This window comes from Ceratotherium simum, chromosome 35 (assembly GCF_057802395.1).
Source record: "Ceratotherium simum simum isolate JZ-2026a chromosome 35, ASM5780239v1, whole genome shotgun sequence".
Taxonomy (NCBI): Eukaryota; Metazoa; Chordata; class Mammalia; order Perissodactyla; family Rhinocerotidae; genus Ceratotherium; species Ceratotherium simum.
The window spans coordinates 31,790,172-31,805,183 of NC_141934.1; the positions used below are offsets into that span (position 1 = coordinate 31,790,172).

At 62.0% G+C, this 15,012-nt stretch overlaps 1 protein-coding gene across 1 annotated transcript in view; it reads left to right on the top strand.

The window, feature by feature from the left end:
- FBRSL1 (fibrosin like 1) overlaps positions 1 to 15,012 on the top strand; it is a 91,212-nt gene that overhangs the window by 61,117 nt on the left and 15,083 nt on the right.

Consider the following 15,012-nt stretch of genomic DNA (forward strand, 5'->3'; position numbering starts at 1 on the left):
ATCTGCCCAGAGGGGCCTGCCGGGTCTGCGCAGGGCTGACTTCTCTGCTGGCTGGGAGGACCCCCTGTGGGCCTCCGCTGGGGCCTTGGTGGCTGTGGTCCTGGGAAGGACAGGCAGACGCTGGCAGAGCCTTCCCCACAGCCGTCTGATTGTGGGAGGTCCCAGGGCTTCCCAGAGAGGCCACCTGGGCTAGGGGCTCCCTCCAGGGCATGGGGCAATGCACCGGCCAGCGGGGACGCGTCTTAGTATTTCTGCCACCGGGATGGGGACGTGCGTGTCAGTGCTGGCCAAGCTGCTATGACTTACCAGGCCCCGCATTCCACCTTCCTGCACCACTGAGCTTACAGACTGATCACCGCCTGCCTGGTGAGGCAGGGGCAGTGTTGTTGCAAACACCCTGTGAGGCGGGAGCAGAGGGAGGGAGAGAGAGAGGGGATGAGTCCACGGGGCCACTTCGCACAATCACAGCAAGAAGTTCAGGTTTTGTTCCAAGTGCAGTGGAGAGCCACCATCTTGGCGGTCCCTGCCACACGGCCTCGCCCTGCAGTGCTCCCCGGTGCTCAGTCCTCTTGGCTGCACAGGGACACTAACTGTGCACTGCAGTTGTCACCCGTGGTTCAAACCCCTCAGTGTCCTGCTTGGCAAGGGACGCCCGTCACTCAGCACTGTTTGGGGTGGTGAGCAGCGAGAGTTTGGATGGCAAGAGAGACTGAGTGCCTACTGCCTTGCCTCAGCCGGGCCGGGTTTCATGAGTGACTTCCTCCGGGAAGCAGGCGCAGGTCGGAGTGCCGGGTCTGCCCAGGTCGCCATCCCTCCCCTGTCCCCCACCCGGTCAGGCTGACCTGCCGGAGGGCAGGGACCCCTCCCAGGAGCAGAGAGAAGGGCCTCTGCCCTCTGCGGCACCCCGACTTTGTCTCTCCGGGTGCATAGCTAGGTGAAGCCGTTCACCCCTTTAAGGAGGAGCTAGGCAGGGGAGGAAGACCAGGGGTCTCCACAGTACCTCCAGACAGAAGTCCTGACTTCCCGAGCCTGCAAGAACCCGGGAGGGAGAGAACACAGCGGCGCCCCGGCCTCCTCCGGAGCCTGGCCCGGAGCCAGCACTTAGAGAGCAGGCCGTGAGCAGCTCCCTGGGCATCTCTGGGGGCTGCCCAGACCCTCGCTGTGCCCTTGGGAACGCGTGCCCTACACGGAGTTGGAACAGGCTTGACTTCCATTCCTGGGCACGCAGCTGATCAGAAGACACCCGGGCTGCTCTGGGGGACAGGGCCAGTGACGAGAAGCCACCAGACATGCAGTTGGGAAGGAGAGGGCCAGGGCCCTGGTCTGTCTACACTGACTCCCACGTGTGCTGGGCGCTGTGGAGAGAACCCCAGGGAGGTCTCCTCCTGGACGGAGCAGCAGCAAGACCCCAGCTCTGTCCCTTCCGGCCACTTTGCTCCTCCCAAAACCGCCAGGGTCTGAGGTCAGGCGCGCCTGCACCTGCGCTGGGCCGCGACTCCCCTGGGCTCCTGCGGGCCCCCCTGCCCACTGGCCTTGGCTCTGCTGGTGGCTCAGGGCGCAGACACACTGGAACGCTCTGCCTCCAAGACACGACAGACAGACAGACAGACAGACCAGCATGGCCCCCCTCTGGCTGGCAGCAGAGGCTGACGGACAGACAGGAAAACCTCTCCACCACCACCTCTGTGAATGCCCGCCCCCGCCCTCCAGATGGACCAGGCCCTGACCCGAGGCACCCCACGCCCTGCGCTGCAGGCCCCCACAAACGCTCCCCCACCCCCACCTCTCCCCACAGCCCTGATCTGGGCACCCAGCCGCTGGCAGGAAAGGCAGCCTGTGCTGCCAGAAGGCTCGGGAGCTAGGCGGCCAGATGGCCCCTCCATGAGGCTGCGGTTGGTGTCTAACTGCTTTTTTATTGGAAAAATATGGGGTGAAAAATTGTGTGGGGCTCATTAGGCAGCCTGCTGGGCCCGGACTGACTGCTGTCTGCCCGAGTGGCCCAGCCAGGTGGCCAGCTGGCCTGCGCTCCTCCCCACTGCCTGTGGCCACAGCCCTCCCTCAAGGGACGTCTGTCTGTCTGGCCTGTTTGGCAGATCCCTCGGCCAGTTCCTGGGCTGTGGGCACAGGGATGGACTGGAATGGGGCAGACAGGCAGCTGGCAGGCCAGGAGGTACAGGGATCCTTGCATGAGGGCCGCAGGGCTCCCAAGGGGACCCCCATGGGGGCTGTGGGCGGGAACCTCTGTGTGCAGCAGCGCAGCACGGGTTTAGCTCAGCCTGCAGGCCAGACTCTCTCAGCCCTCACTCTCTGAGCCTCAGTTTCCTCTTTGCCTGAAGGTTCTGGGCACTACTGTGAGCACCGGGCCTGTGGGAATCGCGCCATTGGTGCCTGCCTGAGATGAGCCGAGTGGGCGTCCGCCTCCTCCACGCCCAGCCCTCCTCCCCAGCAGACTCTTCCAGGGCCCTGGGTCAGCCTCACTCTTTCTGTGTCTGCAGTGAGTACAGAGTCCGGCCCAGGCTCCTCTGTGCCTGACTGGGGTCTTCTCTGAATCTCTGTCTCCTCATCTCTGAAATGGGGCTCACGAGGTCAAGAGGTCTACACCCTAGGTCCCAGTGCCCTACAGCTGCTGTAACAAATTGCCACAAACTCGGTGGCTTAAAACGGCTTGAGTTTTATAGTTCTAGAGGTCATAATTCTGAAATGGGCCTCACTAGGCCAAAATCACGGTGTCAGCAGGGCTGGCTCCTTCTGGAGGCTCCAGGGAGAATGTGGTTCCTTGACTGGTCAGCTTCTGGAGGCTGCCGTGTTCCTGAGCTCGTGGCCTCTTCCTGGCATCACTCTGACCTCTGACCTCGTCATGTCTCCTCTGACCCTGACCCTCCTCTTCTCTCTTTAAGGACCTGTGATCACACTGGGCCCACGGGGCCCTCTGGGATAACCTGCTCATCCCAAAGTTCTTAATCACGTCTGGAAAGTCCCTCTGGCCACAGAAGGTGACATGTTCACAGATTCCAAGGATTAGGATATGGACATCTTTGGGGACTCTTATTCTCCTACCACAGGTTGGGGATAATGCCCAGGTCTCAGGCCGGAGCACAGGGTGGACAGTGCTTTCTGAGACCAGGGGCCCAGCAGACGTAGGTCGCGGTAAGGGAAGTGAGGAAGGCCAGGGTGCTTGGAGTTGCAAGAGACAAAAACTCGACTCACAGTAGTCTGAGTGAACAGGGAAATTTGCCAGAGCGAGAGGGTGGGTTGACCCTGTGCTGGGATCTTGGGGCCACGTGATGCCTTCAGGGCCCCATTGATGGCCTGGGACAGCTCGTCTGCCGGCAGTCCCACACCGGCCAGCCCTCCCCCAGCACTCAAGACACCGAGCTCCTGTGGCCCTGCCCCGCCCCTCCGTGGGCGCATGTGGGGCTCCAGGTGGCTGCCCTGGGAGGGGAGGGTGTCAGTCTGGGAGGCATCGGGTTTGAGGAGCCTGCAGGACGGTCACAGCACAGGGGTGACGGGGGTGATGGCCACTGCCGGACTGGCTGGCAGGAGCTGTTGGGGGCCCAGCAGAGAGGGGTCGGTGGGGGGCAGACGCAGATGCCCCCCAGGGACAGAGGATGGGCGCACTGCTCACCAGCGGTGGTGGGAGCGAGGGACTTGAACCTGTGCCTTTCCAGCTGGACGGAAATGCTGAGGCCGAGGAGAAGGGGGATGGTAGGAAGGGAGGCAGGAAGACCTCCGTAGTGGGAGCCCTCTGCCCCTCCCGCCTCCCCCGCCCCACCCTCTGGCTTCCAGAACCAGCTGAGCTGACATGAGGTGTGGGACCTGGGACAGGTGCACAGGCCTTACTGGGAGGGACAGGTGGCCAGGACACCTAGCAGGAGGTTGTGCTCTGCCCCCCTAGGTGGTCCGCACTCCTCTGTGGCCAGAGGCGGTCACAGCCCCTCTGGACCCCACCTGCCCTGCTGACCTCAGAGGAGGCTTTGCTGGGCTAGGGCAGCCAGGGGCTGGTGGAGGCTTGCAGTGGTCCTTACTACCGGGGCAGGTAGGGGCAGGTGAAAGACCCTTGGGGTCTTTCAGGGCGCAGGCCGAGCACGAGCACACGTAAACAAGCCAGGCACTGTCAGGCACAAGAAGAGCTCGAAGACGAGTCAGGGTGGACCAGCCAAGACACTCCACCCCGTCCCCCCAGGCGCTGAGCCCTCTGGGCCTCCTACTCATGACTCAGTGCCCGGGCCCGCCCCCCGTGCTCAGGGCCCCTCTCCGCCCCTCCGCAGCCAGAGAGTTGTGTTAGAGTCCATGGCAGGCCTCTGCCCCGTGGGGTCCACCAAGCAGGACCAGGGTGTCTGTCCCCACTCAGCCCCGCCCTGACCTGTGGGGTCTGCTGTCCCCAGCCCCCGGAGAGCAAGGGCTTTGCTGCTGTTCTGGCTGAAAAGAGAAGTCACCCCACACAGTGACTGAGGCCCTGGGCCGCAGCAGGAGCCTCGGGCGACAGGGCTTGCCTCCTTCCCGGCGTCGCACACATGCGCACTCCCAGGCTCACACACGTGCATTCACACCACACGCACACATGTGCACACATACACGGGTGCTTTCACACACTCGTGTGCACACGTGGTCACACGTGTGTTCACACCGCCCAGCACGCACATGCACACATGCACACATTCACACAGTCACACGCACCCCTCCTGACACATGGAACCCTCGCCCCCACCCTGTCCTCAGAAAGCTCCGCGGAGTTCATGGCTCCTGCTTCGCTGTCGCCCTGAGGACTCATTATTCTCAGAGACAGGCTGGTCTGGGAGCCCACCTGGCGCCTCACTGGACTCAAGTACCACAAAGTGGGCATCTTAAACAACAGGAATTTGTTCTCGTACGGTTCTGGAGCCAGAAGTCCAGAATCAAGGTATTGCAGGGCCACGCTCCCTCCAGAGGCTCCAGGGGAGGGTCCTTCCTGCCTCATCCAGAATGTGGGGTCCCCAGGTGTCCTTGGCTTGTGGCCGCATGGCTGCCATCTCTGCCTCCGTGATCACGTGGCCTCCCCTGTGAGGGGACACACACTTTCCTCTTCTTAGAAGGACACAGTTCTGGGATTTAGGGCCCACCCTAATCCAGCTTGAGCTCGTCTGAGACCTGTATCTTAATCACACCTGCGAAGACCCTCATTCCAAAGACGGTCACCTTCTGAGGTTCTGGGTGGGCGTATATTTTGGGGCCACCATTCAGCCACTGTAGGAGACTGCCCCGTCGTGCTGCTCGCGTCCACTTCGTGGACAGCACAAGCCACAGGGCTGTTGGGGCCACGGTGCTGAGGACGGCAGATGGTCCAGGGCCTCCTGCACGGGGGCCTCGGCCTTGGAAGCCCCCCTCGGCTGGCTCGGCATCCTCGAGGCTGTTCTCCCAACTCTGTCAGATCCTCCTTCCTTCCAAGGCTTTCCGTAGGGTTTTCTCAATTCTGGGAAATCCCACGTCTTTGGCACAATCTGCACTTTCCCCTCTTAGCTGCTTTGCACTGAATTTGCATTTTCTGGTCGGTGACATAACAAGGGAGCGGCCGTGTGAGCGGTCTAATTTGTGTGCCGTCAGCCTGTTCGTGAGCATCGGTGGGTGTTTCTGGCTTTTGCTTCTCTCCCAACACTGCAGACACTGCTGATGGACACACGGACACCCTCAGCTGGCGGGGACCCTCCCTGGACTCCACCGCCATGCCCTCACCTCAGCTGAGCCTGCCAGCCTGGAGGGGGGTCTGGGCTCTTGTCCACACCCACGGGGTCCCTCCTTGTGAGGCCACACTCCCAGCGTGGCCAGAACTAAGCAAGGCCGGGAGCCAGGCCATGCTGAGCGAGGATGCAACTCGGGCCCAGCGGCCTGTCCCCCGTTCCCCTCCCCGTGATCCCCCCAGCCACACTGGCCTCCTTGCACGGGGCCCTGTCCTCGGTCTCAGCAGCATCCTCGTCACACGGCCCGCCTGCCTTCTTCACCTGCAGCCTCTGCATCCACTTGCCCCCAGAGAGGCAGCCTCGAGGGAGCAGCCGGCTGTCACGGCCAGGGCCCAGCACCTGCACTTGGGTGCTGGTGACTAATGTGGCTGCACAGCAGGGGTCCTGAGTGGGTGGAGCCTCCTCCAGGGACCCCGTGACGACACCTCCCCCTGGCGCCAAGTAGTGATGGCAGCTGCGGTTATAATGTCGGTGGTTGAACCGTAGCTCTGTACGGTGTTCTTGACCACGGCCGTGCAGGCCACGGTGAGCCCGTCTGCTTGGTCTGGAGTCTGACGCGGAAGGTCCTGCCTCGGCGGCCGCCTTCGTCTCTCTTGGTAATCCCTCTCCTTCTAGTTTCCCACCCTCATGAAATGCTCCATATCACAGCCACTTTCCTTCCTACACAAAATTCAAGACAGACCTGCCCCAGGTTCTCAAAGTCTAACTTTACTCCCAAACCAGGGGGCGGGGGTGCACTGCAAGGACCAGCAGTGCCAAGGTGGCCCGAGGAAGGAGCTGTGACAGGAAGGCTGCATTATCACAGGAAGGCGGCTTCTCCCGAGGTCGGGGCTGTGGTGGGAGAGGAGCAGGGCGCCTTGAGACCTTGGCCGAGGCCTGGTGGCCAGACCTGGGGGCTTGTCCGGGCCGGCACATCTCCCAGCTGCTCCCGCCGGTTCCTGGAGCTGGCCCAGTAGTAGCCACTTAGTTCCCACCTGCTCTCCCCACCCCGCTGGCTTCTAGAACCCATAACTTCCAGGAGTGGGGTCTCCAGCTGAGGCGATAGTGGGTGCAGCCTGGCTGCTGGACGCCAGCCTCTGACCCCGTCCCCTCATCGGTAGGAGGCATGACGAGAACACACCTTCGGGGGCCCCGAGGACTCAGTAGCTTGGTTCTCGAGGAAACCCTGACCTGGTGCCTGCCCGACCTGCCCAGGGTCACGCAGAAGTGACAGAACTGGGATTCCTCCAGGATCTATGTCCTCTCTCCTCCCCTCTGCCTGCCCGTTCATGCAGGCGTCTCTAGGCCTCACCACCGGGCCCCAAGTCAGACAGAGTGACCACAGCACAGGGCCCCTCTGCCCTCATGGGCCCCCACTGACCTCACCAAGGCCGGGTGCCCTGGTCACTGCCCAGCAGAACTTCAAGCTCTTGTAACCAGCCGCCAGCTGACATCTCCAGTGGAACAGCCCCCTCCCCACCTCCCTTTCGTCTTTATGTGGAGAGGCCCCCCACCCACTCCCTTTCATCCGCGCACTGGTTTGTCACCGCAGCTCCCAGCCGGGCTCCTTGCTTCCCTGGCCCTGTGGTGGATTCTCAGAGGGGTCTTCTTAAAGATCATATCTCTCTCCTGCTTAAACCCAGAGCCTCTGCCGGTTGCTCGACACAACACCCAAGCGCCCGTGTGGCCCTCGAGGCCCTGCGCCCCACACCTCCTGTGCAGCCTCGCAGGTTGTTCTTGCCCCAGGGCTTTTGCACTGACTGTTAGAGCGCCCCTCAGCTTGGTCCTTCTTGCTGCCCGCCCTTCAGGTCTCAGCTCAAATACCCCTGGTTGGGAGGACTCCCTCTCCCAACAGAGCAGCACCCGCCCCCGACTGCTCTGCCCCTCTGCACTCGCCCTGCCTCTCCCCCTGCGTGCTGTCCATGGCTCTCACCAGGCTGAGCTTGACTCAGGCCTGCTGATGGGCATCTGTGCGCCCAAGGGCTGGTCCTACTGCTTCCGTCCCCTCCTCAGGATCCTGGATGCGATTGTGAGTTTCCCGTGGCTGCTCTGACAAATTACCACTAACTTGGTGGCTGAAAACAACAGACTGGTTACCTCACAGCCTGGAGCCAGAAGTCCGACACAGCCTCCCTGGACGAATGTCAAGGTGTGGGCCGGGCTGGTCCTTCTGGGGCTCCAGGGAGAATCTGCTTCTTGCGTTTTCCAGCTTCTAGAGGTACCCACATTCCTGGGCCCCTGGCCCTTTCCTCCATCCTCACAGCCAGCAGCACAGCATCTTCCCATCTCTCTCTGCCACTTGTAAGGACCCCGTGATTACACTGGGCCCACCCGGCTCATCTCTCCCCCTTAAGGTCACCTGATCAGCAACCCGATTCCCGGACAGGGGCAGGACATCTTTAGGTTCTTGCTGCAGACCACAGAGGCAGATTGGGACACCCCACTGCATGGACATCTTTCCCTTTTGCTGCCAGAGACCTTGGAGCCAGGTCCTGTGCAGGAGCTTACAGCCCTGCTGGGACGTGGTGTGGTCGGGGAGGGGCACAGAGGCCTGCAGACACCCACTATCCTGGCAAAGCCGCCCCCCAGCATCAGAGTCACGGTTCTCCCGCCAGAATCCTGAGTCCCGGTCCAGCCTCTGCTGCCTTCCCGGAAGAAGAGCCTGTCTTGGCTGAGCCCACGGACCCCACAGTCAGACTGCAGGGTTCAAACCCCAGCTCTGTCACATACCAGCTGCATGACCCTCAGCCACCTCCCTTCTGTGGCTCAGTTTCCTCATCAACAAAATGGGGATGACAGTAGTGTGTCCTCGAAGGATAGGCTTGAGGACCCAATGATTTCATAGATACAGGGCATTTAGCACAGTGTTTGGCACACAGAACATGTTGTGTAAGTGCTATTTTTTGGCAAGAAACAGGAGGACTTTGGGAAATGAGGTTAATTTGAGGGTGGGTGGGTGGGTAAAGGGAATACATGTATTTGGTAAATAATTCAGACAGAAACAAAAGGACTTGAAGTTCCCACCTAGAGGCCAGCATGGTCAACCTGTCGTCTGTACTGGGAGATTTCCTGTGTGCTGTACACCGTGCATATTCGTGTGTATTGAGCTGCCTCTTGAAAAGGAAAGCGCTGGCCCAGCGCACATGGTTCTGGAGCTAGTTCCCACCGTGCGTTTGAATGGTGGCGCGCTCTCCCACTGAATGGACCCGCCGCTGACTCGCCGGCCCAGCCTGGGGCAGGTCTACGCTGGCCCCGAACCTGACCTCTAAGCCGCGGGTCCCTGGACGCCCCACCAGAGCGACCTCCTGGTGCCCCCAGCGCCACAGCAGCTTAGAGGGGGGGCGCTCAAACTCTTTCTGGGCGCTCCTCCACCTGCGTGCCTGTGAGGATGTCTACACAGCACGTGTCATGATCGGAGGTGTGCTGCTCCGTCCTGGTGAGCCTCTTGTGCGCTCTGGGATGGCCGGTGCCCGCCCTGTGCACCTGGATCAGCGTCGGGCACGTACTCGGCATTCGCACGCGGCGGTGGTTCCGCCTAGATCTGAATTCGGCTTCCGTGTATCCCGGGCCCCCTCGTGGGTAGAATCCTCACAGCGGCTCTGAGCCGTGGTCGGGTCGGCGCGTGCTCGGACCCCTCTTCCCACTCTGCACCCCGGTTCTGCAGATGGTGAAACCGAGGCCCAGGGCGGGCGGAGCTTACATTGCACATGGGGGGCGGGGGGGCTCCGTCGTCCTTCCTTCAGGTCCTAGCTCCTCGACCTCGCTGCTCTGTGACTCAGTTTCCCCCTCTGTAAACGGGGCGTAGGAGTACAGCCGGCACTGCGCACCCTGACCTGGTGGCGGAGCTGGGCGTGCGATCCCTCGGACCCGAGCCGGCGGCCCCGCACCGCAGATCCGCGCCTCGGGGCTGGATTAGTCGGGCCTGCCCGCGCCCCGCCCCCGCCCCCGCCCCGCCCGCCGCCGCCCGCGCGCCCGCCAGCAGTGCGCCCGCCGCCGCACCTCCGACCCGCGCCGCGCCCGACGGCGCCCGGGGCCCCAGAGCGCACCCAGAGCCGCCCGGAGCGCGCCGAGCCCGCACGGCGGACATGCGCTCCCCGCGCGCCCCCGGCCCGGGCTCCGGCTAGGCAGGGCGCGCCGGGAGAGGGGCACCCGACGAGCCGAGGCTGGAGGGGGCCCGCGCTCCGCCGCTCGCTTCTATGCCGCCCGGCTTCGGCTCCGACTCCGGTTCCGGCTCGAGGACTAGTGGCGATCTCCTGCAGAGCGCGCCGGACCCGGGGCGCCCGCGCGGTGAGTGCGCGCTGGTGGATCCAGGGAGGGACTCGGGACTTCGGGGACCGGGGTCGAGACAGCAACCGCTCCCACTAAAAGGAGCGGGGCGCAGGAAAGACGCCGACGCTCTGCCCACCCCTTCTCTCCCGGGAGCCGGGCGCGCGGAGACCCCGCGTCCCTCCGGCTACGCCCCCGGGGCGCACGTGGCGGCAGGCGGGCGGGGATGCAGCCCGGCAGAGGGTCCTGGGCCGCGGCCACGGCGCTGGGGGACCCCGCGGCGGAGGCGCGGCCGGGCGTCGTGGGGGGCGCGCGCCTTTGTCTGTGCCCCGGCGCGGGCTCGGCCATCGGGTTCCCGGCGCCCGCCGCGCTCACCTGCCCGGAGTTGGAGTTCTTTGTCTGGGGCGGGGCGCGGCCGGCGAAGCTTGGGCCGCATGTCTGGGCCGAGGCTGCCCCGCGGGTCTCGTCCTCGCAGACAAAGCGCACGGTGACCTCCGCCCGCGGCCGCGATTGCGCGCCTCGGAGGAGTTAGTGCCGGCCCTGACACTCTCCCTGCTGGGCATGCCTGAACCGGGACCCTGAACCTGCAGTCTGGGGACCTCCCACCTGTGCTTTGGCTTGGAGTGACCCCTTCCTTCCACTCCCTCACCGGCTTCGTGGCAGGATTGGAGAAGGAGGCGGCTGCGCTTGGGTCACGTTTCAATAGATAATCCTGGGGAAGTTATTAGCATCGGTCTGGGCCCTGCTCTGGGGCTGCCCACCCATCTTGGGTCAGCTGGCCGCCTCCAGACCCTCGTCCTGGAAAGGAAAGAACCAAAGAATCGCGTGCCCCGGCGAGTTGCAGCAGGGGCGCCTCTGTGCCTGCGCTGGGAAGGGGCCTGGAACCTGGGCCACGGTCCCTCAGAGGACCAGGGAGCTGGAGATGCCTGCAGGAGTCTGTTCAGAGCCTCCCCGATGGGCGTGGCCGCATTTGGCAGGTGTCCAGGCCCTCGCTGCAGTGGAAGCCTGCTGCGTCCCTGCCCAGGACCCCTTCAGGGACCAGCTCCCTCAACTTCCCTGAGCAAACTTTAACTTGGGCCCACTGTTGCAGTGGGGGGGCATGGGGACCGGATGGATCTAGGAGAGTGGGCTTCCCGCCTGCCTTTGCCAGGGTGGGAGTCCCAGGGGTCCGGAGGAGTGGGAAGACCTCCCCATCCCCTGTGCTGCCCCCTCCTCCGCTCCTCTGGCTTTCCCAGTGCCTGGGGCGCCACCTCCTGGTCTTGGGAACCGGTGCTCTGGCCTGGGCCTTGAACTGCACCAGAACTGGCCGGGCTGGGCCTGGAGGGCTTGGGGGGTGGCGGTGGATGGCCTTAATTGAACTTGCGCCTCCCCAAGGCTGGGCCGAGAGGCGGGTGCCCCACAGGAACACGGGCGTCTTCTCACTGATGCCTCTGCAGTGTTCCTCTCTGATGCCCTCCTTGTTCCCACGGTGATGCCCGGTCAGAGGAGGGGCTTCCAGTGAGGGTGGGGTGCGCAGGGTGCAGCCGAGGCAGCAGTGGTGGTGGACCTGCTGTCGGGTGCTCTGGACCGGAATCTCACACCAGCTTCCCCTCCCCCGCACACTTGTGAGGACCCCTGGGTGGGGTGGCCAGCAGATGGGCACAGGCCTCAGCTTCCTCCTGGCCAGCTCGTGCATTTCACCTGCTGCCATGAGATAAGGAGCCCTCTGGCAGTGCCGCTGAGCTGGGGACCCTCGGAGACTGCTTGTGCTAATAGGGCCGTCCCTGCGGGCCAGAGGGGCTGTCAGCACAGCCCATAATGAAGACCTTAAGGGGGCGGCCTCATTAGCGGGGAGTGGCTGCACCACCGGCTCAGCTCATCTCAGGGGACACAACACACCCATACCTGTGCCTCCTCCTGCCGGGCTGACACAAGAAGATTTAAACCTGCCAGTGCCAGTGCTGATGGGGGCAGCACCGATGCTGAAGGACGGGACTGGAGCCAGCTGGGTCAGGACCTGGGGACGGGGCCTCCCAGTGAGGTCCGGGGCCAGACTGGCCTGCTGGTCACAGCCTTTTGGGGGCCGGGGGAGAAGTTCAGATTGTGGTTTGGGGCAGTGGGAAGGTGCTGGAATGTTTCCAGTCCGGAGATGACTTGTTCTGATTTGGTTTTAAAATATGCTCTTGGGTGTTATGTGGAGAATTAATTTGTGAGAGTTTTAACGAGACCAGGTAATAATTATAACAACAGAGCTGTCACTCGGGTGCTGCTGTGTGGCCCCAAATGGGAGTGACAACAGGACCCTCTCTTGGGGTCATGGGGAGGATCCAGTCAGGAAGGCCTGGGGGTCTCTGGGAAGACCCGGGGAGGGCAGGTGACCCATGTGCGGTAGGGCAGGGTCCAGCGGTCAGGAGTGCGCCTGGCCTCACGCCCCACACGGGATCGTGGCTCCTGGCAGATCTGGGGCAGTGCCTGGCACAGAGCAGACTGGTGTGGGCTGTCCTCATCCTTGTCTGAGGCGTCGTCACTTCTTTGCAGACAGACCTTTCTTCTCCATCCAGGGATCGGGTTGGGGCCCTAGCCCTGTGGGGCAGGCGCTGCTGGCCGTGTCTGGAGCTGGAGGCCAGGCTGCAGTGCCCCCCGCCGCCCCAGGGCTGACACCCCGCCTCGTCCTCCGCCTGCAGACCCCCAGCTCTGGTGGACCCCTCAGCCCCACCAGGACTCTTCAGGGGTGAGGTGACAATCCAGGGACACTGACAACCGCAACCATGTAGGATGCGCCAGAAAAAACAGACCAGCATGGAAACAGGCGTGAGAAGAGGTCACAGCCGTGGTGTCCTGCACGGGAGCGTGACGTGTCCTGGCCTCGGCCCCTGCCCCCCTCGGCACTGAGCCTGTGTCCCTGTGGGTGCGCATGTCCCGGCCCGGGCTGCTGGGCGAGGGTCACACTCCACCTCCGTGGTCTGGCGGGGCTGGGTGGGAAGGATCCTCCATGCGCCACTGCCCACAAAGACTCAGGGAAGCGGAGCCCGTGCGCCCTCCTTCCTCCTCTGGGACCCTCCCGTCTGTGACCGACATGTCGCCTGTCTGTCAGGGATCCCTCTCCTGCAGCTGGCAGAGCTCTCTGGGATCGAGGGGCATGTGGTGTGATGGCCTCCCCTGGGTCTGGCTCGGGGGTGCACGGCACTGTCTGCGGGCTGTGTTGCCACCCATTTCCTTCCTGGTACGGGTCTCTGGGACACGGTTAGGAAAGTCGCCCGGTCCAGCTTGACTGTAAAGTACCGTGCCATGGGGTTCCGTTGTATGTTTATGGTTTTGTTTTTCATCCTTACATTGGCGATCGGTCTGGAATTATTCTGACACGAGGAGCAAAACGGCTCTCGGCGTTCCCTTCTTCCGTGCAGCGAGCTCCCGTTACACCCGTCCGTGTGAGCACCCGCCTGTCCCCACAGACGGCAGCCCCCAACCCGCACTGGGTCTGTGTGCGCCTGGGGCTGTTCCAGGTTCTTGTTTCTGTTCTGTCCGCAGTCGGTCTCTTCTTGCATTGAGGCCGCATCTGTGACTGACTGTCCTGCACCACGATTTATGTGCAGTAAAACGCCCGTTTTAAGTGCCCACTTTGATGCGTTTTGACAAACATATACAACTGTGTCCATGCCACCACAGTCAGATGGAGACTGTTTCCATCACCTCAGAAAGCACCCTCATGCTCTTTTTTGTTTAAATTTTTCCTTTATTGTGGTAAGATGCACATAACAAAATTTGCCTTCTTACTATTTTTAAGTGTACAGTTCAATGGCATTAAGCACATTCACATTGTTGTGCCACCATCCCCACCCTCCATCTCCAGAACTCATCTTCCCAAACTGAGACTCTGTCCCCATTAAACACCAACTCCCAGCCCCTGGCGCCCACCACTACTTTCTGTCTCTGTGGATTTGTCCTCTGGGTCCCCATGTAAGTGGGATCATACAGTGTTTGTGTTTTTGTGACCAGCTTATTTCATCTGGCATGATGTCCTCGTGGCAGCAGGTGTCAGAATTTCCTTCCTTTTTGAGGCTGAATAATATTCCACTGTATGGACAGACCACACTCATCCATTCCATCAGTGGACACCTGAGTTGCTCCCACATTTTAGCTGTTGTAAATAATGCTGCTGTGAACATGAGTGTGCAAACATCTCTTCGAGACCCGGCTTCAGTTCTTTAGGGTATATACCCAGGAGTGCAATTGCCGGATCACATGGTAATTCTACGTTTAATATTTTTAGTGACCGCCATACTGTCTTCCGTAGTGGCTGCAGCATTTTACGTTCCCACAGCAGTGCACAAGGGCTCCGGTTTCTCCACATCCTCGCCAATACCTGCTGCTTTCTGTTTTCTAGATAGTGACCATTCTGAGGGGAGGCATGCTCTTTGGTACTCAGTCGTCCCACCCCCAACAGCAAGCACTGCCTGCTTTCTCCCCCTGGAAGTTCACAACGTGCACTGCAGACACTGAGAGCAGAGCAGGGGTGCCCCCGGCTGGGGGAGATGCAGGGATTGGGGTGATAGCTGAAGAGTGTGAGGTTTCTTTTTGGGGCGATGAAAATGTCCTAAAACTGATTGAGGGGATGGTTGCTCATAGCTGTGAATACACTAAAAACCACTGACTTGTAGACCTTCAGTGGGTAAATTGTATGGTATGTGAATATATCTCAATGAAGCTGTTTTAAAACAAAAAAACAACCAGGAAGAACAAGTCTACTCAGGGCGCCTTACCAAGCTCGTTCTTGTGATCTGTGCGGGGCCTCCTGCAGGATGGCAAGGGGCCACATCCTCACCCTGACTGCCTGCACCAAGGCAATGCCCCCTCCTGAGGCCTTGCACACACGTGGGTGTCTCCCCAGGAGGAGAGAGGCCGAGTGGGGTCCATCAGGAACCACCACGCCCTCTCCTGAAGCAGACCTGCCCCAGATGCTCTGCGCATCACGGAGACTGTGGTCTCCAGACCTGTGACTCGGGCGGTCTAGGCTTGGCGGGTGGTGTCTGTTCACCCCTCAGGGCCGGGGGGGCATCCCGGACTCTTCCCCATC